The sequence below is a fragment of the Engystomops pustulosus genome, chromosome 7 (genome assembly GCF_040894005.1).
Source record: "Engystomops pustulosus chromosome 7, aEngPut4.maternal, whole genome shotgun sequence".
Taxonomy (NCBI): Eukaryota; Metazoa; Chordata; class Amphibia; order Anura; family Leptodactylidae; genus Engystomops; species Engystomops pustulosus.
The window spans coordinates 116,579,136-116,606,630 of NC_092417.1; the positions used below are offsets into that span (position 1 = coordinate 116,579,136).

General features: G+C 39.2%; 1 long non-coding RNA gene across 1 annotated transcript; it reads left to right on the forward strand.

Moving 5' to 3' along the window:
• The first annotated feature begins 1,239 nt into the window (after positions 1-1,239).
• On the forward strand, positions 1,240-4,645 carry LOC140070775 (uncharacterized). Its single transcript, XR_011848983.1, has 2 exons — positions 1,240-2,039; positions 4,413-4,645. It is a non-coding gene; the product is annotated as an uncharacterized lncRNA (long non-coding RNA).
• Positions 4,646-27,495: the final 22,850 nt, after the last annotated feature.

Sequence of the window (27,495 nt, forward strand, 5' to 3'; positions counted from 1 at the left end):
TGTTTTTTCCCGCACTGACTCAGGTGTTCAGGAGGGCAGCTCATTTTTGAGAGACGCACTGTTATTGCAGAAATTATTTGGCCACCAGGATGAAGCCTGAAATCACCATATTAATTACACCAAGTTATGCTCAGGTCTGAGAATTTCTGCCAAGATGAGGCACCAGGCAATACTAAAAATTGGAGATATAGGAGATCAGAAAAGGCTTTTCTCTCACCAGGGAGACCACTTGTTCCATTCAAGGACCCTAAAATACCATAAAAATATAAAAAATAATTATACCATATGGAGAGTGTCATAACATCTGTAGTGAGATCCCGATAAAACATCATAATCTATGTCGAGCAAACTGGAGGAGGTTGCTTTACTTCAGACTGTAATTCCACAAGATAAACAAAAAGGCAACAAATGTTTTAATTATTCACTAATAAAAATCTATTTCATTTTAATTTAATTTAAAAATACATTTCACCAATTACCGTATACACTCGAGTATAAGCCGTCCCGAGTATAAGCCGAGGTACCTAGTTTTACCACCAAAAACTGGAAAAACCTATTGACTCGAGTATAAGCCGAGGGTGGGAAATGCATTGGTCACAGCCTCCCAGTATATAGCTGCCAGCCCCCTTCAGTATATAGCCTGCCAGCCCCTTTGTCTATGTAGCCTGCCAGCCCCTTGGTCTATGTAGCCTGCCAGCCCCTTGGTCTATGTAGCCTGCCAGCCCCTTGGTCTATGTAGCCTGCCAGCCCCTTTTTCTATGTAGCCTGCCAGCCCCTTTGTTTTTAATGCCTGCCAGCCCCCTGTTGCCAGTAAAAAAAATAATAAACTTACTACTCACCATTCCGACGGCCCGGACAGCTCCTCTCCATCTTCATCTTCATGCCGCAGCTCCGTGGCCGCGCCTCTTCATTCTTCATGCCGGCTTGGGGCCGCGACAGCTCAGTGCGCACGGCCCGCCCGGTGCACTCTGTGACGTCAACAGCGGCTGACATCACAGGTGAGTGCCGGACGGGTCGTGCACACGGAGCTGTCGCGGGCCCGAGCCGGCATGAAGACAGAAGAGGCGCAGCCACGGAGCTCCAGCGGACCTGCGGCATGAAGATGAAGAGGAGCTGTCCGGGCCGTCGGAATGGTGAGTAGTAAGTTTATTATTTTGTATACCCGAGTATAAGCCGAGTGTTGAATTTTTAGCACAAAAGTTTTGCTAAAAAACTCGGCTTATACTCGAGTATATACAGTAATTAATTAAATTTTTTCTAGATTTCAAATAATGTGAATATCAATTTATTTTAACAGGTTCACTAATCTCTTTCAGCAGTTCATGTTGAGCCATTTGTCTGAAGAGATTTACATTACACAACCTTGACAAGCTTTCAATTTAAATTCAAGCTATAAAAATGGACAAATGTTTGTCTGAAAATAAATGGATATCCTTCTGCCATCTGCATAGAGTTTAGTTGAATCAATCCTGTACACATTGTGCTTCATATATCATGTCACATAAATTTATCTCAGTTAAGAGTGGGGCTTTGACACTACTGCAACAAAATATGATTCATTCTCTATGGTTTGTATCTTTAATATATTTGTTTCTTGACTGTGTATTTTATAAGTATAAAAAGAACTTCAACATAAAACCAATATTGTTCCAACTGACCATTTTATATAATAGCCGGTAGTGGTTTTTATAAGGCAATTGATGTGGCCATCATAGTTAAGCACAATCTGTAGAACCCCATGTATAAAGCAAAACAGAGAATCACAGTGAAGTCATCTTTAATTCTTGAAATATAAATGTATGTCTATAAATGAGTTTTATCAAGCAATCTGCGCCAGAATTCTTAGCAGGTACAATAAATGCAGCAATTAAAAGACATTGACATGGTATAAAGTGACAACAATTTAAAATCTTTTGCACAGGATGACAAAAGCGCTGACCCGCGTTTGGCTGTATCACCCCCCTAGACGAAGGCTGTGATACAGCCGAAAAGCGCTTTGGGGCTGCTTTCATCCCGGGGATCGGTGATCATCATAATGGGTGAGTGGTCCTACATATAAATTACTATACAGCAATGCTTCATTTTGACTATTTAGTCACAGCATGTTAGAATTTGGATCCCACCTTATATATACTTGACCTGTATGGCTTTGACACCAATCTACATTCATACAATGTCTATGATCCCCGATTGTCATCTAGTATAACATTTTTCCTTGTGTTCCATATCTTGGGACAGCATCATTTTAACTGATTATTAAATAACAATTGTGTACAAAGTATTTATTGGCATTAAACTTGGTATAAGGAACATAATATGGTACATACATTCACAGGGAGAGTTATAGCTGCACAAAGCTATCTTTATTATGTTTGAAAAGGGTCACACCTGTTTTAGTTTGTTCAATATTTTATTTAGCTCATAGAGGATTCCTGATTACATTTTGAAAAGGGGGGACACTAAAGAAGTACTTGGTCAGGAGTGCTTTTAACACACATCGTTACAATTGGGTGAATGATCTGGCTCCAAAAGGCAACTTTAGATGTGGTAGCTGGAAAAGTTGTGGCCAGTTGATAAAAACTAAAGTTGTGAGTTTTGGAAGTCAACAAGTGAAGGTTAAGCACTGCATTACTTGTAGAACCAAATATGTAGTTTATGTGTTGTTATGTCTGTGTGGAAGATTTTATGTGGGAAAACTGATAAGGGAAATGAACACGAAATTGAAGGAACACATGGGATTGATGTGTACAGAGAGGGAGCCCTGAGGCTCATTGAGCAGTTAGATATTCATGATACCAACCCTAAGAAAATTAAGATATTTAGCCAAAGAGCCCATTAGAGTAAGGAATGAGCGGATACTCAGGTCATAAGTGTTTTGTTGTAGATTAATGCAAAATATTCTTTCCAGTTGCAAAGGGAGTTAAGTCTAAACTTGAACCTGCATGAAAATCCATTGTTTTGGGCTATGTATAACTATTTTAGATTCAGGATAATGTATAATACTTTTGAAGGTAGGCTTGATTAAAGTAGTTTGCCCATGAAAGAAAATTCTCAAATTTCAATCCCCTAGTGATGTTTACACACTAAATCATTTTTTACCCTTTACTTTAACCCAATAGTGCAATAAGATGTACCCTTATGTCACGGGCTGAGCTATCTTCATACTCACCAAGCGTTTGCTTCACAATGAAGCAAATGCCCGTCGCTAACACCCTTGATCAGTGCTAGCGCCAATCGCAGGTGTTAACCCTTTGATCACTAGCATTAACGAGCTGGCGGTGTGTGGGCACAGCCATATTGGCTCCGATCGTCGCTCTCTGTGACCTCATCGGGAAGTTGCGAACCATCGCCATGACAGCCTCGGGTCACATAGAGATCCGAGGCTTTCATATTTTAGGCTATTACAATGTGCGATTTGCACATTATAATAGATGGTGTGCAAAATCCCCATATACCATATACCCTAAGGAGTTTTAAAAATAGTAAAAAATAAAAAGTAACAAAAGTTTAAAAAAAAATATATATATATTAAAAAAAAAAAATTCAAATCACCCCCCTTTCCCTAGAAGTCATTCAAATATAAATAAACAGTAAAAACCATAAACACATTAGGTATTGCCGCATTCAAAAATGCCCAATTTATCAAAATATAATACTTGTTTTTCACAGCGTTTAACCCAGTAACGGAAAATAGCGCCCAAAGTCGAAAATGGCATTTTTTTCCAGTTTGAAAAACATAAAAAATTCTATAAAAAGTGATCAAAAGATTGTACAGTTCTAAAAATAGAAGCATTTAAACATCATGAAAAGTCCCAAAAAATGACACCACCCACAACTCTGTATACCAAAGAATGAAAAAGTTATTAGCGTCAGAAGATGGCAGAATATGAAATACCACCACTATGAAGTGCAATTTGTTACACAGAAAACAAGCCCTCACACAACTCTTTACATGGAAAAATAAAAAAGATTTTTGAAGGTGGGGACTGAAAAATAAAGACGCAAAAACGAAAAAGGGCCTGGTCCTTAAGGGGTTAAAATTTTTCTCAGTTTTCTATTTTAGCTCCTATCACTGCATAGGCTGGTCAGTGTAAAATTCTAGAGTGTGGGCGAGGACTTTCTAGGCCAACACATTGTAAATCCTCTAGTGCTGAGTGGATAATCTTGTTAGATTAGAGTCCAGGTTTATTTACACTTTCATTTAGCTTCTGAACATTCACTAGTATTTGACACATAGAAAGAGAGATGAGAGAGTAAGAGATGCATATAACACATGACATTCTCAGCTCTGCTAACTCAGCCATAACATACACTGTCAGCTCTGCTATGCCTTCCTCCACCTCCCCTGGATAAAGACCTTATCTGTCTGTGGCTTGTAGATTTACTCTCCTCATGCTGTTGTTTGTCCACAGTATGTGTATGGGTGAGCTTGTCTTAAAATGCAAAGGTGCGGGCCAAGGAGCTCACTAGAGGATCAGAGAGGAGAACAATCTGTCCAGCCCGACCCTAGACTTTCGATCTACGGACGGATCCCGTGGCAACCGAAATTGTATACACCAGGACTAATAGAGACAAGTTGGAATAATTTCTGTGAAATGCTGTATTTTTGTTAATAACAGTAAATTTTGTTTTGTTATCCTGAGTATATTTAAGAATATTATCTTCATGGGAATAATAAGAAAAAATATCTGGTGCTATAATTAGGGAAATACATCCTGAATTGCAAAACAATAGATTCCACAATGTGATTTGTTTTGTGAACTTGTTTGCACACTAAGGCTCCTCACACAATGTTTTATTATAGACATACACTCACCGGCCACTTTATTAGGTACACCTGTCCAACTGCTCGTTAACACTTAATTTCTAATCAGCCAATCACATGGCGTGCATCTAGGCATGTAGACATGGTCAAGACAATCTCCTGCAGTTCAAACCGAGCATCAGTATGGGGAAGAAAAGTGATTTGAGTGCCTTTGAACGTGGCATGGTTGTTGGTGCCAGAAGGGCTGGTCTGAGTATTTAAGAAACTGCTGGTCTACTGGGATTTTCACGCACAACCATCTCTAGGGTTTACAGAGAATGGTCCGAAAAAGAAAAAACATCCAGTGAGCGGCAGTTCTGTGGGCAGAAATGCCTTGTTGATGCCAGAGGTCAGAGGAGAATGGGCAGACTGGTTCGAGCTGATAGAAAGGCAACAGTGATTCAAATCGCCACCCGTTACAACCAAGGTAGGCAGAAGAGCATCTCTGAACACACAGTACGTCGAACTTTGAGGCAGATGGGCTACAGCAGCAGAAGACCACACCGGTTGCCACTCCTTTCAGCTAAGAACAGGAAACTGAGACTACAATTTGCACAAGCTCATCGAAATTGGACAGTAGAAGATTGGAAAAACGTTGCCTGGTCTGATGAGTCTCGATTTCTGCTGCGACATTCGGATGGTAGGGTCAGAATTTGGCATCAACAACATGAAAGCATGGATCCATCCTGCCTTGTATCAACAGTTCAGGCTGGTGGTGGTGGTGTCATGGTGTGGGGAATATTTTCTTGGCACTTTTTGGGCCCCTTGGTACCAATTGAGCATCATTGCAATGCCACAGCTTACCTGAGTATTGTTGCCGACCATGTCCATCCCTTTATGACCACAATGTACCCAACATCTGATGGCTACTTTCAGCAGGATAATGCTCCATGTCATAAAGCTGGAATCATCTCAGACTGGTTTCTTGAACATGACAATGAGTTCACTGTACTCAAATGGCCTCCACAGTCACCAGATCTCAATCCAATAGACCATCTTTGGGATATGGTGGAACGGGAGATTCGCATCATGGATGTGCAGCCAAGAAATCTGTGGCAACTGTGTGATGCCATCATGTCAATATGGACCAAAATATCTGAGGAATGCTTCCACCTTGTTGAATCTATGCCACGAAGAATTGAGGCAGTTCTGAAGGCGAAAGGGGGTCCAACCCGTTACTAGCATGGTGTACCTAATAAAGTGGCCGGTGAGTGTATGTTAGCTGTTATTTAAATGATTAGCTCATGTCCGCAGTTTCTTCTATGGGCTCTTGCACAGGGCTGATTTTTCCACGGCCCTGTGTATGATCAGAATGCCCAGGGCAGTCAGGGCAGGTCATTTAGCAAGGCGAAGTTAAAAATTTTAGTTGACAGCTGCAGTAGAACATAACAATAGGTAGCTCTGCTAGTGAAAAAGGGGTAAAAGGAAGCACTATTAAAGACCAAATTGAGTCTGAATAATTGTAGTAAAAAATACTTTATTAATGACTATTTAAGACATAATGATGAAAGCAGGATGAAAATCCTCAGACAATGCTGACGGGGAATGACAGTGCAAGGCGGCGACAACAAATGAGAAATTCGTCACCCCGGGCAGACATAGGAGGAATGACACATGGACAAAGCATGCACATGTAATAGGTAAGGACAGATGGTACATATAATGAAGGCAACAGGTGTAAAGTGGCACACAGTTGCTTAACATGCATAAACATAGGTAATGCGCACAAACAGGTAGAGGTAATGCCTTACCAATGAACAAAAGGTGAGATGAAGTGGACCTCCACTGTCTGGGATGGCGATATCCCCAACACGCGTTTCGGCTCGTAACAGAGCCTTCGTCTGGGGGTAGAGTCATTCCAGTGAGGGGAGTGTTAAAGAGGAACAGTCAACCAATGGGAGCGCAAAGCCCCTGTCATGTGCGGGGGGGGGGGGGGGGGGGGGGGGGGCGGAGCCGAATGGGTCACGTGAGCGCTGTCATGTGTGGGGGAGGAGCCACATGGATCACGTGATCGCTGTCATGTGTGGGGGTGGAGCCAAATGGGTCACGTGATCGCTGTCATGTGTGGGGGCGGAGCCGAATGGGTCTCGTGATCGCTGTCATGTGTGGGGGCGGAGCCAAATAGTAGTGTGACGCGTCACATGGTAACCAGTCACGTGATCATTGATCACGTGTATCTGGCGTAGCGGTGTTGCGCAACAGCGTGTAAATGCAGGGAAGCCGGGTATGTATTGTGACAAGCAATGGGTAAATTGAACACCATTTAGTGCAAATACATGTGTTACAAGAGATTTGCAAAGATGCATGCGTAGATGTATAAAAACTTGATTCAATTACATTAGTGTTACTATAATAGCGTTAAAGCCTGCATACAAAAAAACTTTAAAAGGGACTTCAAAACATTATCCCAACATGTATTTATGGCTAAGGTGCCAATTAATACGCATGAAACATACCATACAGAGGATACCTATATAAAAATGGATGGTAACATGTAAGGTTCCTAAAAATGAAATGAAAAACTTGTGATAATAATGAATATCTAATGAGATCGCAATTTTGTAGTGATACCATATTATGAATCATGACGGCGGTGAATTATGACTACCAGCATGGTAGACTATACGTGCAACAACATCAACAAATTAGTGATAATACAAGGTAGTGAGGTAATGGGCACAAGTGAGGACAGGGGGGCGTGAAGGTGAGGAAAGCACATGAAGGGAACACAAAATGGGAAGGTGATATAATAATAAAACATAATAGTATAATCTGTTGGTGAAGCACTGAAAATAAAAATTGTGTATATAATACCCAGAAAAAATGCAAATGATTAACATGTTTATAAGATCGAGCTCTACTGTATAGTGCTGTACATCCATTATTTGTATATGCACCAGTTGACCCTTGCGAAGCCATATTATGCAGGACCAATAGAAGAACCGCATTTTTCCCACCATGCTGTTTAGGACAATTAGAGATTGAAGACATTGCGTATATTATCCATAGCGCCATAACCATAGGTTGACCCTGAAATAAGGAAATCAAAATAACAAAAAATTAATTAAGACATATAAAATAGATAAAAATACTATTGAGACTGGGGTCTCTTGTAACACATGTATTTGCACTAAATGGTGTTCAATTTACCCATTGCTTGTCACAATACATACCCGGCTTCCCTGCATTTACACGCTGTTGCGCAATACCGCTACGCCAGATACACGTGATTACTGATCACGTGACTGGTTACCATGTGACGCGTCACACTACCATTTGGCTCCGCCCCCACACATGACAGCGCTCACGTGACCCATTCGGCTCCGCCCCCCGCACATGACAATGGTGCTTTGCGCTCCCATTGGTTGACTGTTCTTTTTTAGCACTCCCCTCACTAGAATGACGCTACCCCCAGACGAAGGCTCTGTTACGAGCCGAAACGCGCGTCGGGGATATCGCCATCTCGGACAGTGGAGGTCCACTTCATCTCACCTTTTGTTCATTGGTAAGGCATTACCTCTACCTGTTTGTGCGCATTACCTATGTTTATGCATGTTAAGCAACTGTGTGCCACTTTACACCTGTTGCCTTCATTATATGTACCATCTGTCCTTACCTATTACATGTGCATGCTTTGTCCATGTGTAATTCCTCCTATGTCTTCCCGGGGTGACGAATTTCTCATTTGTTGTCGCCGCCTTGCTCTGTCATTCCCCCTCAGCATGAGGATTTTCATCCTACTTTTATCATTATGTCTTAAATAGTCATTAATAAAGTATTTTTTACTACAATTATTCAGACTCAATTTTGGTCTTTCATAGTGCTTCCTTTTACCCCTTTTTCCCTGTCCCTCCTTAGAGGGGTACCTTTTGTTTTTGTGTTTGCTCATGGGAAGCCTCTCTTGGTGTGTTACTTACCATACCGGTCCAACCCACACACTATTACGTACCACATGGATCTGGACTTACTTGGTATATAGGTTTGATACCTTCATCTCCCTTCTCTCTCCCTTCCTGATTCTCCCTGTTGTTTTGATGTAGCTCTGCTAGTGCAGAACATTAGAATACACCCCTAGGCTACTTAAGAACCTTCAACAGAAATACACAATACACACCTCTGCTGCTACAGAAATTCACAATACAAAACCTGTTACAGATCATTATCATACACATCTCAGCTTTAAATTTGTTGCAGAATTCACCCTAGAGTTGCATGTCGAATTTGTATTGAGTTTACAAATGCAATGCAAATGCCAGTAGTTGTGGCTCTGGCTAATCGAATCTGCATTGCCATTTCAACAAATGCTATTGGTAACAGCATACAATGGGAACAATAAACACCAGTGGATCAATAAAGTTCTATTCTATTCCTCATAGTGTTACACATGTGGAGCATCTTTGTAATTCCTGTGTTATTTATTTATTTATTTGTGTCCTCTGTTATTTATAAAGTATAAAAAGACATGGGTGGAACGGTATTTTGGTAAATTTAAATCATGGAAAGGCATAACATAAAATATAAATGAAAGGTGACAGTAATGAAATGCAATGTATTGTTCTATTTCCCATCGGGATACATGTACACAAGCCTACTTCTGTCATGTTTTAGTTAATTATAACAGTGAAAATGACTTTCAACTATATTTCCACTGTTATAAACAATGGAACAGTAGGGCTGAGAGACAAGATGGAGATGAGAACTGGGCCTTACACATATAAAAAATAACATCTCATAAAATCTGAGATACTCAATAGAATTACAGGATCATATATACACAAACATAATAATAATTATTTATTTATAGACAGGCAGTCCCCAGGTTACATACAAGATAGGTTCCATAGGTTTGTTCTTAAGTTGAATGTTAATGTATGTCGGAACTGTATATTTTATAATTGTAGATCCAGACAAAAATTTTCTTGCCCCAGTGACAACTGGGGTTTCAAAATTTTTTGCTGTAATTGGACCAAAGATTATCAATAAAGCTTCATTACAGATACCGTACAGCAGATCATTGCAGTCTGGGACTATAGTAACATCCAGAGAGCTTCACCAGAGGTCACAGTGGGCAGAGGGGTCCATCTTTAACTAGGGTTTTCTGTAAATCGGGTGTTCTTAAGTAGGGGACCGCCTGTAATGCTCACAGATTACACAGCACTTCACAGAGCTTGCCAAATCAGTCCCTGTCCCTATGGGGCTCACAATCCAATCAACCTTCCAGCATGTTTTGGAGTGTGGGAGGAAGCTCACAAAAACATGGAGAGAACATACAAGCTCTATGCAGATGTTGACCTGGATGGGATTTGGACCCAGGATTTGAACTCAGGACCCAGCACTTCAAGGCTGTAGTGCTAACCGTTCAGCCACCGTGCTAGCCACCTATATTGCCACAAACACTGATCAATATATCCAAATAAAAATGTGTACAAAAAAAATGTACACAAATATGCACACATGCATGCATAAATATCCACATATACACACAGATACAAATATATGATTCATATTAAGTGACACCAAACTATTTTTACCGTATATCCTTTCCCAAACTTCTATCCCACTTCTTGTTCCCAATGTACTGGGAATTAAATGTAATATTCTTATACAGACGGCCCCCTACTTAAGAACACCTGACCTGTAACTAAGGGTCAACAGATGACTCCTAGTTACAAACGGACCTCTAGATGTTGGTAATTCACTGTACTTTAGCCCTAGATTACACTAAACAGCTATAACAGTTATCAAAGGTGTCTGCAATGAAACTTTATTGTTAATCCTGGTTCTTATGACAACCCCTACATTTTTAAAATCCAATTGTCACAGAGACCAAAATTGGGCTGGGGTCCTGACAAATTCAACTTAAGAACAAACCTGCGAAACTACCTGTATTGCTCTTTCATCATTATCTTATAGATTTTAGAAATAGTGTATTTTCCTACCCATTTCCATGTGTTTTCATAGAAGCATAATAGAAAAACAATCCAGATTAATATCCAAAAACCTTTTTTAATCCTCAAAGGTAAAAATCTGCTAATTTTGAAAAAGATGTATCACCCTAGTAATCCCTTATCCTATCTGTTTCCAAATTGACTAAATTCTTTCAAATGTGTATTATACCGCCTCAACCGGATTTCCCGACTGATTCAAGTGCTTCAAAGATTAACTTACAATTCCCTACTTGCTGCACTAAAAGTTGATGCTTTCTATTTTCCAGAAAAATAAAATTGTAAATAAAGATAGCCAAACCCCTCTGATTACAATGTGTTTAATCTTCATTCTTACATGTTTGCGACCCCATATCAATTTCTTTGACCAGTCTTTCGAAACTGAAGGAGTCAATGTGGTCTAGAAATCTGAATGGTAGTGTGAACATAGCCTAAGAAACTATACAAAAAGGAACTTACAGGAAAACTAGAAAGAAAATATATAAATCTAACCCAATGGGGGTCATTTACTAAGGGCCCGATTCGCGTTTTCCCGACGTGTTACCTGAATATTTCCGATTTGCGCCGATTGTACCTGAATTGCTCTGGGTTTTTGGCGCCGGTATGCACGCGACGGAAATCAGGGGGGCGTGGCCGAACGAAAATCCGACGTATTCGGAAAAACCACCGCATTTAAAAAAATAATTGTGTCGCGAAAATTTCACTCACCTTCATCCTGGATAGGCCGGTGTATTTCGAGGCATTCCAGCGGACTTCAGCGCAGCAGCGCCACCTGGTGGACGTCGGAGGAACTGCTTTGATGAATCCCGGCCGGACCCGAATCCAGTGCAGAGAACGCGCCGCTGGATCGCGAACGGACCGGGTAAGTAAATCTGCCCCAATGTGTGTGTGGGGTGTGTGTGTGAAGCAGCTGACAGTTTGGTATGAGACCCAGTCCTTTCTAGTTATCCAGAAAGTAAAATATCATTGTTGACCAGTAATGATTAACCCTCCATATGAAACCAACAGAACTAAATACTGGGGTTGTGGAGTAGAACGTCTCTACACTGTGGCAGCATCATATAATGGCAAACAATTCCTTAAACTATCAATTTTAGGGGCATCCCTGGAGGCTTAGTATACTTTTATAATGGACTACTGTATATACTTGAGTATAAGCCAACCCGAGTGTAAGCCGAGGTATCTAATTTTACCACAAAAAACTGGGGAAACGTATTGACTTGAGTGTAAGCCTAGGGTAGAAAATGCAGCTGCTACTTTCTAATAAAATGACCAGTAATCGCCTCCTCCAATAAAAATGTCCAGTAGTCTCCCCTCATGAATGAAATGTCCAAAGCTGCAACCCCAATTAATAAAATGTCTACAGCAGCCGCTCCAATAAAAAAATATCAGAGTGCCCCCTTTAATAAAGTGTCCAGCAGAGTGCCCTCATTAATGTAATGTCCAGCAGAGTGCCCCATTAATAAAGTGTCCAGCAGAGTGCCCCCTTTAATAAAGTGTCCAGCAGAGTGCCCCCATTAGTAAAGTGTCCAGCAGAGTGCCCCATTAAAGTGTCAAGCAGAGTGCTTCCAATAATAAAAAGTCCAGCAGAGTGCATCAATTAATAAAGTGTCCAGCAGAGTGCTTCCAACAATAAAGTGTCAAATTAGCACAAATGCTAATCAAAATAGCTTCACAATAAAAGCAAAACTAGCCACTGACCATGGCATTCAGAGTCACAGTATCTAATAGCAAATGCCCAAACTTAAATCCCCTGACGAAGCCCGCGAGCCGGGCGATACGCGTGGGGCGCTCTCTCCTCCCCAGACCGCAACGACCTAGCTGGTAATATAAGTTTTTATATTTGTATATTTCCACAGATTATCCACTTTGGACCATATATTTATTATAGTATTTACCATTTACATGAGTGATTTGTTTACCTCTTTTGTCTCGGTCCTAAATATATGTTTACATTGCTTTTTTAAGCCTATTATTTACATCTATTGTATACTGTGGTTCATCTGTGATTTATTCATGTGGCGGGACTGGGGAGTTCGTATGTGATGTACACCCAACTTGTCTTTTGGGTTTTTAAGTATGTTTTAACATGATTTACTAATAAAGTTTAATTTATGTCATTTATACACATCTCCTTTTGTGTCTTATACAAATGCCCAAAAACTTAACTTTTAATCAATCAATAAAACCAAATTCACCAATATAAAATTGTAACACAAGTTATCACAAAAAACCTAGTGATGCACATATCATACATAGATGGATGCATTAATCTTTTTAAATATACACCTTTAGTCTCATATCGGGATAGAGAATAATAATGATGAGCATGAACATAGAAAACAAGTTTGATCTCACCGTTTCTGGGGGGATTTCTGGTAACGGAGGGTCCAGGTTAGGAATAGTCCTAAATAGCCCTACAATGCATTTATCCCTGACCCCCATTTTATTGCTTCCAGCCCTTACAAGGGTGGTCCCATTTCTCTCCCTACTTGTGACTATTGAAACCTAAGACTAGGGGATAAAAAAGCTATTCCTTTTCCTATGTGTTTCATGCATGGATCTCTGCACTCATCAGGGGAATGCAAACAACGTTTTCGTAAATAAATGCTCAGTGCTGGCTCGAGATATATGAACCAGAGCCTGGCAAATACATGTAGTAGACAGTGGCTCATCTACTACTCCATCTGTAAACCTGGTCACTAGGTTACAAGTCGGTGTGGGTGCTGGATCAACTGCGCATGCGCCAAATATAAGCCATCGTGACTGCTCCCATATCCCACCTACTACGATCTTAGTGGTTTAGTCGCGTCCCCATCATATGGTGGGATGGGAGCAGCCGTCCAACGGAGGAGAAGAGTCATGGGGTGGGAGGAAGCTGTGACCCAACATGCATGATGTGTCCTTTCCACATTAGCCATGTCACTTCCCGATCTCCATCCTCTGTCCGCCCCACATTTGCTATAGGGTAAGTATAATTGCGTGGACAGAGGGAGGGAGCACGCAACCCCCTTAACGTAATAGCATTCTCCGATTGCAATTGAGCATGCTAATCTAGGTATCCACAAGAAAAAGTTTATTTTTGGTAGAGGATCCACAGGAGGCATCTAAGGCAGTCAGATGCTTCTGGTTTTATGGGTAATATTGTACAAAAATAAATTTCACTGCTTAGAGAGGGGGAAACGTTAATGAATAATAGAACAGACGCACATATTGTACACTAATCCCTAGGAAGTGATTAACTGAATTGATAACTAAAAGAACTAAATATACACAGTAGACTGAGACAGTCTTATAGTTTAACAGCAGGCTAAAACTATATCACAACCCTTAAGTTGTTAAAGGTGGGATATGTACAATTTTACAGGTAGAATGCATAGCTCAAGGTTTCATTAAGGCCTTTAGGGGCAACTGTATCCAACACAAATATCCATTGTGTTTCAAGTTGTAAGATAATTTTGTCCCAGTTGCCTCCTCTCACTGTTCGAGAGACTGCCTCAATTCCATGAAATTGGTGATGTCACCATTATGGACCATATTAACGTGGCGGGCAAGGGGTAATATCTCCCAAGTATGCCCCTACTCTCCTCCTTAGATCACATATGGTCAGATGGTCTCCCCACAGTTTTGTTTTGCAGCTGCACTGTGTCCGACAAGAATTAAAATAAGGTGCACCGAAAGTTCTTAGTCAATAAATTCAAGAAAATAGCCCAGATATATTAAACTGTCTGCACCAGTTTTCTGTCTCACATTTCATACAATTACATGTGCAAGCCAATTCAAAGTTTCTGCACTAGTTCTGCATAGTGCCTGCACTGTGTCCAGCAAAATGTGCACCAAAAGTTGTGTTGGTGCTTAATTGCAACACATTTAATACAGCGACTTGACAAAAATCTGTCGCAAGCTGCAGTTAAAGGTGCACCAAAAATAAAAAGGTGCACACTTCCAGACCAGTGCAGGGTGTGACAGATAATCGAAGGCTGTATGCAAGTATTCAATAATTTTGCATACCTCACTTCCTCACTTTTGATAAATCTGGGCTATTATATAGCAGGATTCATAAATGTATGCATCATTGTATGTATGAGGACAACAGCAAAATCTACATGAATAGGTTACACAACTCATTCATCAAATCATGCATTAAAGAAACAGTAGACTTACTGTGTGTCCTTGAATGGTCAAGAAATGTGTTAGGTAGGTTGTAATCCGCCCACTTATGTCTTTGGTCATGGCAGAGTATCTCATTGATAAAGGACATATTAGTCATTCACAATTTCTACGAAGTCCTTGAACATTAGTTGTACTATTTCTCTTGTTCCATATGACTGTTTGTACTATGTAGTATTACATTTATATATGTCCCCTATGAATTGTGAAGCTCTGCGGAATTTCGATGGCGCTATAGAAATAAACATTACTATTATTTTATCCAGTTTATAAAATTAGATTGTTGTTTGTTACATTTTAATAAAACAATGAAATGTATTTCTCCCAATAGATGTCCTTGACAATAGCACTTTACTATACTTTAACTATATTGTACTACATCTATACTTTCCGAGAGACTCAACATCATGCAAGAAAATAACTGAAAGTATGCCAGTATATTAAAATTACTTATGAGGGATCGTGGATTGAGAGAAGAGTAACACCGACCAATCCTTTCCTAGACTTGGATAAGGTCCCACAGAACTAGTACTATTCATTATTATTAGCTACCTTCAGTAACTGAAACCCGCCCATTGATTTGTGATGCTGTACCTGACCTAAGGGACATCAGTCAAGCCAGGAGTGGACATTACAGGATGGCTCCTTTTCACTTTCATGGATCCGTACAGGCAATTTGAACGTCATGTTCATAGTTAATTTTTACTGTAATATAATCTGGATAACAGATTGACGGTTTCTAGCACAAATCCCCATCATGTGATTTACATTATTCTTAAATATACTGTATATAGTAGATGAGAAACTTTGTATACATGCTATTTATTATTTTAAAGGGAACGTGTCACTACATTTTTCACAAATCCAGCTAGTGGCAGGTTCCCATAGAGCCATAGTAACTAAATGACTCCCTTCTTTTAGCTAAAAATTGTTCCCCTCAGATTCTCAAATATTCAACTTTATAATTTTACCTGGTATCCAGGGATATCTATAGAAAGTCAAGGTGGGCACGGCCTACTCTGGGCTAAATCCAGCAGCTCATCCCCATGCTTTCTCTTCATGTAGCAGTAATGTCATGTGACCAGGGTGACATCATTGCAGGTCCCTTAGCCTCTGAACATTAGTAAAGTGTACACCAGGCATATATCTCATGAAACCAGAGAAAATCATATCACAAGAAATCACAGCACCTGCATGGAAAGAAAAAAAAGGGCATGCAGGGATGCTGTGATTTTTTTATGTGGTCAGATATTTGCATGGGGTACAGTTTGCTAATTACTAAACCCTGGTCACATGACATAAAGCCACGCCCCTCGACTCACTTTATAGATCCTTAGACACCAGGCAAGTTTATAACTCTGATTTTATGGGGATCTGAGGGAAACAATTTTTAGCTAAAAGAAGGGTGTCAGATAGCTACTAGGGCTCAATAGGGACCTACTACTAGCTGTATTTGTGAAAAATGTGGTGACAGGTTCCCATTAACAATTTTTTATACTAACTAGAATAGTTCAATGGACCTAATATGGACCCAACTGCCTGCCAAGAAAGTTTGATTTGCTTAAAAATACCTGAAACTCAACACACTTGAGAAGACTGATAACCCAAGCTATTCCTTTGGTTTCTTTACATTATTTTTATCTGCACCCTCAAATCCACTTTTCATTTATTAATGTAGAACAGCTTCATACTTTACACAGCTTTAATCTGCTAAATAAGGCCCATGGCATTTAAAACTGAATACCTTGGAGGATGTGAGGGTACAAGAATACATAGTGCTCCACAAAAAGGAGCAGATAACATGACTAAGATGGAGATAGCAGTAGTATACAGAAGAAGGCAAACTTAATTGAGTCTTTAGAAGTGCAAAGGTGGACATGCCCCCAAAAGAGTGCAGATGGTATATTCTGTGTAATTCAGCCCAGTAGAAAACAATGCAGTATGTAACAGGGGAAGGAGAGAGAGGTGTGGCGAGATGAGTTCCACAGAAAACCCGAGGAAGTTCCACAGCCTCAGGAAGTGCTTAGTAATAGAGCTGGTTATTGAGAAGATGGGGCAAGGCAGGGTCCAAAAGACAGCATCCAATTGGGCTGTTTCTATAAATATTCCATGCCGTGTACTGGAAAGCGGGAAAAAAAATTCCAAATGCAGTGAAACTGGTAAAAAAAAAACGCATTTGTGCCGTATTCTTGTCGGCTTGGATTTTACATATTTCACTGTATGCCCCAAATTACATGTCTACTTTATTCTTTGGGTCGACACAATCACGGGGATACCAAATTTGTATAGGTTTTATAATGTTTTCATACATTTAAAAAAATTAAAACCTCCTTTACAAAATTTTTTTGGGGGATTTTGCCATCTTCTGGCGCTAATAACTTTTTCATACTTTGGTGTATGGAGCTGTGGGTGGTGCCGTTTTTTTGCGGATTTTGATGACGTTTACAATTTTATCATTTTCCACGTACTATTACTTCACATGTCGGTAAGGGGTTAAAAGGGAAGGGATTAACAGGGAAGGAACCTGGATTCCTGGAGGTGTGAAGTGTCTCTAAATAACTGGCCCTGCTTTATTGAACCATAAAAAAACTGGCTCTGGGGAGTTTGAAGACTTTCCCATAGTAAAAATAGGTTGACATCCTGTCGCCCAAAGATAAAGATTTGTGAGATTGACATCAGCACATCCTGAGTAAAGGAAGCAGGTGGGAACTTTCCCAGGAGAAAGGATTGTGACAGCGGGACACATATATACACACATATATATACACATAGCCGCAAATACCTATGTACATGAACAGACACTTCCCTTTACACTATCCTTCGAGTATCGGCAAAGGTCTGTAGGCAAGGGACAAACCACACCTGCTCAACTGTATTTGCCTATTCAACCCTATCAACCCTATTTATCCCTGATAATGATTCAGGATGCAATGAACTATAATTTTAATTTAGGTACCAAGACATCACTTTTCCACAGAGCCACCTTCCTGGAAGTCACTGTAACCCAGTATCCTCTGCCCACAAAAAACATCATCCGCTTCTGGTCCTTTCCTCTCTGAATCACAGTCCTTTACTGTGGTATGAGTCTCTTAAGTCTAACCTAAGCCACCACAAAAAAACATGTAATACATTTCATGCTTGACTTAGGACAGATTAGATTGTCTCTACATCTTCTAAACTTCTTCATAGCTACGGATGCACTTCTGAAAGGGGGGGGGGGCTAGGAGGGCTCTACTCCCCCTCTACTCCTGGCAGAAACAGGAGACGATTAACAGGGGGATAGATTAACAGGGAGATGGGAAGCGATACAAGTACTCAGCCAACTTCGGGAAGGTATAGTGGCTTCTGTGTGGTGATCCTCCTAGCTGGTCTCAATGGTAGATTCCTTCTCTGCCCTATCCTCAACCTCCATGCCCTTATAAGTCTCTCCTTTGTATCTTCCCCCAAGAAGGTAGACAACAGATGTTTAACCCTTCCTATCCTGTATATCCAATTTAGGATGTGTATTTAGTCACCCATCCCTCTGGTGGGAGTAACAAGAGAACCTGGATTGCTGCAGGTGTGAAGTGTCTCTAAATAACTGGCCCTGCTTTATTGAACCATACATAACTGGCCTTGGAGAGTTGGAAGACTTTCCCATAGTAAAAGGAGATTGACATCCAAAGATACAGATTTGTGAGATTGCCATCAGCACATCCTGAGTAAAGAAAGCAGGTGGGCACTTTTCCAGTGAAAAGGAATTTGACAAGTAGAGATATGTCTCAATCAAACACATTGTAAGCATCCACACAAAAAACTATCTATAGTATTACTAGAAGACAAGCCAGTGCACATGTACATATACAAAAGCAAAACATACTAGTATCCCACTATCATATATCAAGTGGATAAATATAGACCATTATGTAAAATATAAACATCTATGATTATCTATGGTGGGAGAAATCTAGTTGTTAAAAATATAAAGAATGCAGATGTCCACAGTTATAATTCTTGCTGATAGAAACTAGACCTAAATCCAAATTCTGGAGTGAAAGTAAGCAAGGTGGGAGAAACAGCATCCCACACTTGTGGCTGAAGGCACCCCATGCGTAACATCACAGCCATGCGACTTCCTCTGGGGTCAGTGCCTCTCAATCCCTAGAGCAAACCTATTTAAGTTCATGGGTAACCACCTACCTTCAATCCCCAGCATGAACGCACTCCTAGTGAATCAAACTAGGAGCATGTCAGATTGTAATTCCGCCAATCTAACTGCGCATGTATGGAAGTGGTGACTTACACTCTTAATTTTCGCGATACTATCAAATTATGCACAGATGCAGATATGTAATCAACATAAAAGGAATTGGCGCCGTCCTCCCGTAAGTATAGAGGTTATGCGCTTGCGCACTTGCACATTCAAAATTGCCAAATGTGAATGCAAGATATACAATACCCTATGTTTACTATGTGCATGCGTCATGGCACAGGGCAATAGATTGATCAAAATACAAAATGGAGGAGCAGTCTACAAATTGTAATATTTTTTCAGAATACACTCATTTTGGGTGGAAAATTATACATTTACAATGGATTAAATGAAAAAAAGGCTCCACAAAGTCTGATACCCAATTCCTCCCGAGTACACTGATACCCTATATGTGCTGGTAACCTGCTGTATGGGTGCACGGCCGGGCATAGGAGGGAAGGAGGTGCCATCCAGATCAGATTTGCTATGTCACATTGTACAGGCTATAATTTTTACATTTTTTTAATGTGGACCTACAGGGGCTTATTTCTTTTGCCACATGAGATGCACTTTTTGGTACGTAATTTTGGGGCATCTATAGCTAATTGGTGAGATTTTATTAACTCTTTGTTGGTGGAGGAAATGAAAATCATCAATTTTTAGAAAAATTTTTATGTGTTTTTTTTTGTCCGTTAATCATACCATAGAAATAGTATATTTTTTTTATTCTATGGGTCGTCACAATTACGAAAAGACCTCATTTATATAGATTTTTTTATTTTTTCCCATTTTTACTGAATAAAAAGTAATTTGGCAAAAATGTTGTTAATTTCAGCATCACATTTCATATGCATAACTTTTATTTTTCGCCTGCTTAAGGGCTTATTTTTTGCGAAAAGGATTGTTCTTTTTAGTGGTCTTATTTTAGAGTGCATAACATTTTTTAAATCACTTTTTAGAGCATTTTTTATAGAGTATTAATTAAAAATTATCTTTTTTTTTAGCTTTTTGTTTTGTCTTTTTGTTTACTTTGCGGATCTAATATTGATTCTGTTTTATTATGCAGATTGTTACTGACGCAGGGATACCAAATATGTGGGGGTGTATTTTATTCAGTAGAACTTTTCCACTGACAAATCTGGTTAGGGGCTTATTTTTTGCGAGAAGAGTTTTTCTTTTTAGGGGGCTTATTTTAGAGTCCATAACATTTTTAAAATCACTTTTTAGAGCATTTGTTATAGGGTATTAATTAAAAATTATCCGGATTTACCATGCGGTCCAGTAATGATTCTTTTTTATTATACAGATTGTACGGACATGGCAAAACCAAATATGCAGGGGTTTTTTTGTGTTTTTTATACTTTATTAAGTGTTTTTATGGGAAAGTGACATTTTAGGGGCTTATATTTTTATGTATTTACTTTTTATTTATTCTAATGTGTTGTGTTAAGTGTTTTTACATGTTTTTACTTATACATACTTGAACTTGAACCAGCGATGCTCTGATCGCTGGTTCAAGTCCAATACACTGCTCTACAATACTATTTTATTGTAGAGCAGTATAAACTGTCTGAGCATGCAGAGCATGCGCAGACAGTTTACAGTCAGACCCAGAAGGGATCTGACTGCCAGTCCTCGGGGCTGCACATGTCAGTCCTCGGGGCTGCCCAGAAGTAGATCGGATCACCCGGTAAGCAGCACTGGGGATCCGATCCATAGCGGAAACACCCATACACGTCGCAGTCATGCTTGACCGCGGCGTGTAAGGGGTTAACACCCGCGATCGGAGCCGCCTCCGATCGCGGGTGTTAGCGCAGGCTGTCAGCTGTGATAGACAGCTGACAACCTCTGCGTCTGGTGCCGGCTACGTTTGCTAGCCGGTGCCAGAAACAGGACCTTATAGCACGTCCCCGTGCGCTTAGCACCTAGCCGCGAGGACCTACTATAAGTCCTGTGTGCCTAGGGGTTAAAATGGGGTGATTTTAACAACCAAAATATTGAATATGTGTACATATATGTAGTTAATACATCAACCATATTGATTGATCAATTGGACTGTATAGGGTAAAGATTGGAATCAAGTCACTCGATATAAGAGGAATCCGTTTTGTTGAAACATATTATTTATTTCACATATTAAAATGCAGACATTGGGGCTTATTAAATTAAGGATCGCACTACTCACTTTAGTTGGACTTTACACCTTTTAAGGGATTGCAGGTGTCTGTGCTGGGATTGATTGGCTTCTGTCGCAGCTGTACTGGCTTCCATGCAACACAAATTGGGGGGCGTGCCACCGGACGAACCGACTGATTCAGACTGAGCGCAGGATTTAACTTTCAAATTGTTTTGCAAGCCGAAACACTTACATGCACCAGGAAGAAGAAGGTGAACTCCGTCGGACCTGAGCGGGAAAGCAACACATGCAGTATATCAGGCGCACAATCTTTGTGAATCGCGGCAATGCACTGTTGGGGAACTCGAGCGGAGTAAATGTGCCCCATTGTCTTGCACAAACCCCATAGAGATCTACGTGTTTCAATCTTTTAAATTCAGTCCTTACTCATGATCTGAAGGGTATAGCTAAACATCAAGTTAAAAAAGGAACTGATCAGGTGTACATAACCTTAAAGTGCATACTTAGATGAAATCCTAATAAAACAAGTAGACTAGAGTAAAGAAAGAGAAAAAAGTATACAAGAATGTTTAAAATTTGGCATTGTATTATAGAGTTTTTCAACTGTAATTTGAGCTGAGTCAAAAGTACTACTTTCCTGATGAAAACATACGTTCCTGATGTTATATAGTTGAATAATTTTCATACAAAACTTATTGGTAGCTTTTCCAACTGCTGCCTAACATCAACAATAACTTCTACAAAAATTCCAAACAACCACTTCTTGTATGTGGTATAAATCTTTCACATATCCACTTTAGACATACACTGTACTGTATTTTGAAATATATCATAAATAGGAAGTTCCAAAAGACACTGGCAGATTGCATATCCTGGCTCATTTTGCATGCAGTATTACATTAGACAGTCCTAAGGGGTTTTCCAGCTTATTGTTATACCTGTCCCTTCTTTGCTTAGGTCATAAATATTATATTGTTGCATGTCTGACATCTTTCTATCTTATTAATAGGAGCTAATCTGTACTTACCCTACCCAGCCACTACACAGAGAACAGATCTGTTCTTCTGTATTCATTCTGTGTGTAATTTTGGTGTCCTGAGAAGCCCTCAATAAGCTAAATGGTGGTGGTCCTGATTGTCAAATTATCCGTACTGATGACCTCTACAACAAGCTTGAAAACCCCTATAAAATTGATTGTGATTTAATTTTCTGGTTGAAACATACAACTGACAAACCATGTGATTCCTATGCTATGCATGAGTTTACATCTACAGTGTAATTTAGGGTAACAATTTTCATTAAAAAACAGCATTCACAAAGTGGTAAATATTTTTGACTTACTTTACCAGAAATCTTATATTTTAGAATTTGCATTTATTTATATATTTTGTTGTGATGTGACTGCTTTTCCAATAAATGCCTACTGACAACAGAAATAGCAACCACTTCCTAAAATGTGGTATCATTTTTTCACATTTCCTTTAAAGGAGTATTTCTATATGGACATTCACATGTAATTTAATTCATCTGCCATATACACATATTTCATCAATAGGATTTTATTAAAAATGTACCCGTGTGAAGATAATTTCTCATAAATGTAGCAATATGGTCCATTAGATACAAAGGACACTTGTTCCTGGATAAGAGCACTGTTAATGGAGTGATTGCTGAAATGATAGATAGATAGATATATAGATAGATAGATAGATAGATAGATAGATAGATAGATAGATAGATAGGCCATAACTATTGTATTTTTCTGTTTAGAGAGTTTTGGAACAAATTCTTCCTTGTGTCAGCATTTAATATCCCCTGGAATGTCCTGGGGAGCTGGAAATAAAAGACTTCAATATGTATTCCAAATGACACCTCTCATTTATTTATTGGGTTGGTGTGATCATGAGATACCAGATTTCTTCATTTTGCCATATTCTGAGGCCAATAACTTCTTCATACTTTGGTGTGTGGGACTGTTTGCAGGGCAAGCTGACATTTTCATTACTACCATTTTGGGGAGTTTATAACATTTTGATCACTTTTTATTAAATTTTTATGTGTGGCAAAATAGCAAAAGGTGAAGACATTTGAGCGATATTTCCTGTTATGGGCTTCTATATTTTGATAGATGGGATATTTTGGGATGTGAGAATACCTAACATGTTTATGTTTTTTTATTTAACTTTTAGGTCTTTTTTAAGTCCCTAGGGCTCTTGAATCCAGGGAGCTCTGATCACAAATAATTTACTACAAAACGACTGCTTTGTATTGTACTATACTCATCATATATAATGCTTCCTGTATAGAAGAGCTTTCCACAGTAGGGAATCTGAATTCTACCCCACCTCATCTTACTATGCTTCTTGGAAAATTGTGCTTTATATTATGGGGCTGACTTTAAGGTAGGTTTGAAACAAAGTTTTCCTTTTTCCACCCACAAAAACAAACTTGCATATTTAATTCCCAGAAACCCCCGTGGAGCAAGCATGGTCTTTAAGTCTCTTTATGTGCCTTAGGTGCAAACTCTCAATAAGGAGAACTCTGTCTTCCTGCATCTACAGGTTCTCTTCCAGTCAAATCACACTGTGCCGAAGAGGTATAAACACATCAAAACAGCTCTTTGATGCAGTTTGCTGTCTGTATTATATTGATGTTGATTAAGACAATCTCATTCAGTAAAGCACTGTCCACAGCTGGACCAAAAACACTCACTTTCATCTTAAACTAAAGATTTATGCAGTTCAAGAATATAGAGCTGGTACTCACTTGGAACTCAAAACACCTAAGAGAAGTGAAGAATTTCAGGAAGCAACCTGTCTTATTGAATAAGAAAGAACAGACAAATTTGCGTAGCTTTTCCCACTTGGGAAGCTTATCTGTCTCCACAGAAGAAACAGATCTCTGGAAGGCTGAAGCTAGAGGAGGCAATGGCCCCTACAACAAGATTAGCGGACAGAACCAGAAGACCAAGAACATCCAAAGACCCTGAGGATGTAGAGGAATCTCAGGCTCCAGCAGCTGCTTCAAATTCCGGTTCATGTTTCCTTCTCCAAGCATTAGCAGCTATAAGCAAAAACACCAGCAAGGAGCCCTGACAGCTCCCACCAAACATGAGGGACACAGGGGTGCTGAAACTAAAGTAGTTAGATAGAAAGGTGCCAGACATGATGAAAGAAATGTTCTGCACAAATATGCTACTGGACTAGGGAATACAAGCCTCTGAAATATTAAGCATGCAAGAGATGGTCAAATTTTTTTTCTACCTGACCTTTATACCCATGGATGTCTGTAGAAGAATTTGGAAACATTAAAAAAGCACTGTCCACAGTTAGGAGTCTGTTCATTTTGGAATAGATACAGTGTTTGACTACTATCCTGCCACATGGCTTCTTCGTGCTTCATGTTAAGGGGGCTGCCTTTAACTGGTTCACGACCGGTGGGTCCTGCTGCATGGTGAGAGGCCTCTCCATAGCCGGTAAGTCTTTGCTGCATATTACAGCAAAGACTTATTGGTAACACCTGTCCAGGTGTTATCACAGCGATTGCTGCTGGCAAAGCTGCCAGCAGCTTCAAAAAGATGGCGGCGCATGGGCACCGCCATCTTGCCTAGTATCGTCGCTCCCCGTGACGGTGATCCGTCGCCATGTTTCGTTTTAACCCCTTCATTACAATGTGCTGATAGCACATTGTAATGAATGAGGAGGAAAATCCCCATATACTGCCATACTGTAGTATGGCAGTATATGATAGGATCAATCAGACAACCTAGGGTTAAAGTACCCTAGAGAGTCTGAAAAATAGTAAAAATAAAAATAAAACAATTTTGACAAAAAAATTATAATAAAAAAACCTAAAAATTCAAATCACCCCCCTTTCCCTAGAACTGATATAAATATAAATAAACAGTAAAAATCATAAACACATTATGTATCGACGATCCGAAAATGCCTGATCTATCAAAATATACTAACGGTTTTTCACTGCGTTTAACCCTGTAACGGAAACTATCGCCACTTTTTCGCCATTTCGAAAAATATTTTAAAAATGTATAAAAAGTGATCAAAAGGTCGTACAGTTCTAAAAATGATATCATTGAAAATATTATCAAATGTCGGAAAAAAATGACATCACCCACGAAGCGTACAACAAAGTATAAAAAAGTTAGTAGCACCAGGAGATGGCTAAATAAATAAAAAATGTTTGTACAGGAGGTTTTAATCTTTGTAAATGTATGAAAACATTATAAAACCTATACAAATTTGTATCCCTGTGATCGTACCGAACCAAACAATAAAGAAGACATGTCATTTGGGGCGCACAGGGAAAGCTGTAATATCCAAGCCCACAATGTCATGTATGCGTTTTTTCACCATTTTCACTGCATTTGGAATTTTTTTGCCCACTTCCCAGTATGCGCCATGGAATATTAAATACCGTCACTACAAAGTGCAATTTGTTACGCAGAAAATAAGCCATAACAGAGCTCTGTATGTGGAAAATAAAAAAGTTATAGATTTTTGAAGGTGGGGAGTGAAAAATGGAAGTGAAAAGACTAAAAAAGGCCAAGTCGTTAAGGGGTTAAAGTATCCTAGGGAGTCTGAAAAATAATAAAAATGTAAAAAAAACTTTAAAAAAAATTATAATAAAAAAAATGCCCAATCAAAATATAAAAACATTTTTTCACTGCTTTTAACCCCGTAACAGAAAATCATGCCCAAAGTCAAAAATTACACATTTTTGCCATTTAAAAAAAAATTCAAATTCTATAAAAAGTGATCAAAAGGTTGTACAGTCCTAAAAATGATAATAATGATAAAAATGATAATGACACCTCCCAAAGCTCTGTATAACAAAGAATAAAAAAGTTATTAATGCCAAAAGATGGCAAAATCCAGAAATATTTTTGTAAATGTATGAAAACATTATAAAACCTATACAAATTTGGTATCCCCGTGATCGCCCGACCCAAAGAATAGTAGACATGTCATTTGGGGCGCTCAGTGAAATCCGTAAAGTCCAACCCACAAGAATATAGCACAAATGCATTTTTTTACCAATTTCACTGCATTTGGAATTTTTTTGCCGCTTCCCAGTACACAGCATGGAATATTAAATACCTCCATTTTGAAGTGTAATTTGTTACGCAGAAAATAAGCCATAACACAGCTCTGTACATGGAAAAATGAATAAGTTATAGATTTTTGAAGGTGGGGAGTAAAAAATTAAAACACAAAAACAAAAAGGAGCTGCGGTGGGAAGGGGTTAATACCCTCTTTTTATCAGTTGTTGTCATAAGCCACATGGTCTGCATATACTTGATAGAAATAAATTTAGAAATACAATCACAGTTTTGAAGATTTCCCATTTTAGATAAGTACATTAATAAAGAGCAGCTACTGTCACACAATAATTCTAAAGTGCAACCCTAAACTTGGAAAAACTGCCCATCCTAAAATAAAATGTTTGTTTCTACTGCTTGCATTTTGTCTTTTACAGTTTAGGAAAAAATAAGTATATTATGATCATTGTTCACGAGGGTTTCCCAATCATTGACATTTTGGGAAAGTTCTGCATTGTTAGGGATTACAAGTTCCAATAAACCATCACCTCTTTTAGGATCTTTAACAAACTGTCCCATGAAATTATCCTGCAAAAGGTTGATAAAATGAGTAGTTGTGCATTAGGTAGAGGGACTGAGAGGAGATTAAATTGCTGAATCTGAGTATAGTACAAGGTAGAATTTGTAAAGGCTACAAAATGCCCTTGTATTATGCTCTGCAGTGAGCACAATTTGATGAAGTGTGGAAATAAAAAAGATGGAAATCGCATAGTGTGTTGATAAGTCTGAATGGGAACATATTTCTGAGAATGAACTTCAGACTCTTCATATCTTTACAGTAGATTTGAACACCTTCTGATAAGTAGCTATAAACCCTGTTATTCCATTTATTTTATGTGTTTTTATTTCATGGCCATTATAATATACAGCTCTGTTGCTACACATCATAGTATCATAGTATATAAGGCTGGAAAAAGACGCAACCTTAAAAGAATTAAATAAATGTTTTATCCCCATAACCCGTGATATTTTTTCTCTCCAGAAAGGCATCCAGGCCTCTCTTGAGCATGTACATAGAGTCCACCATAACAACCTCCTGCGGCAGAGAGTTCCATAGTCTCACTGCTCTTACAGTAAAGAACCTTTGTC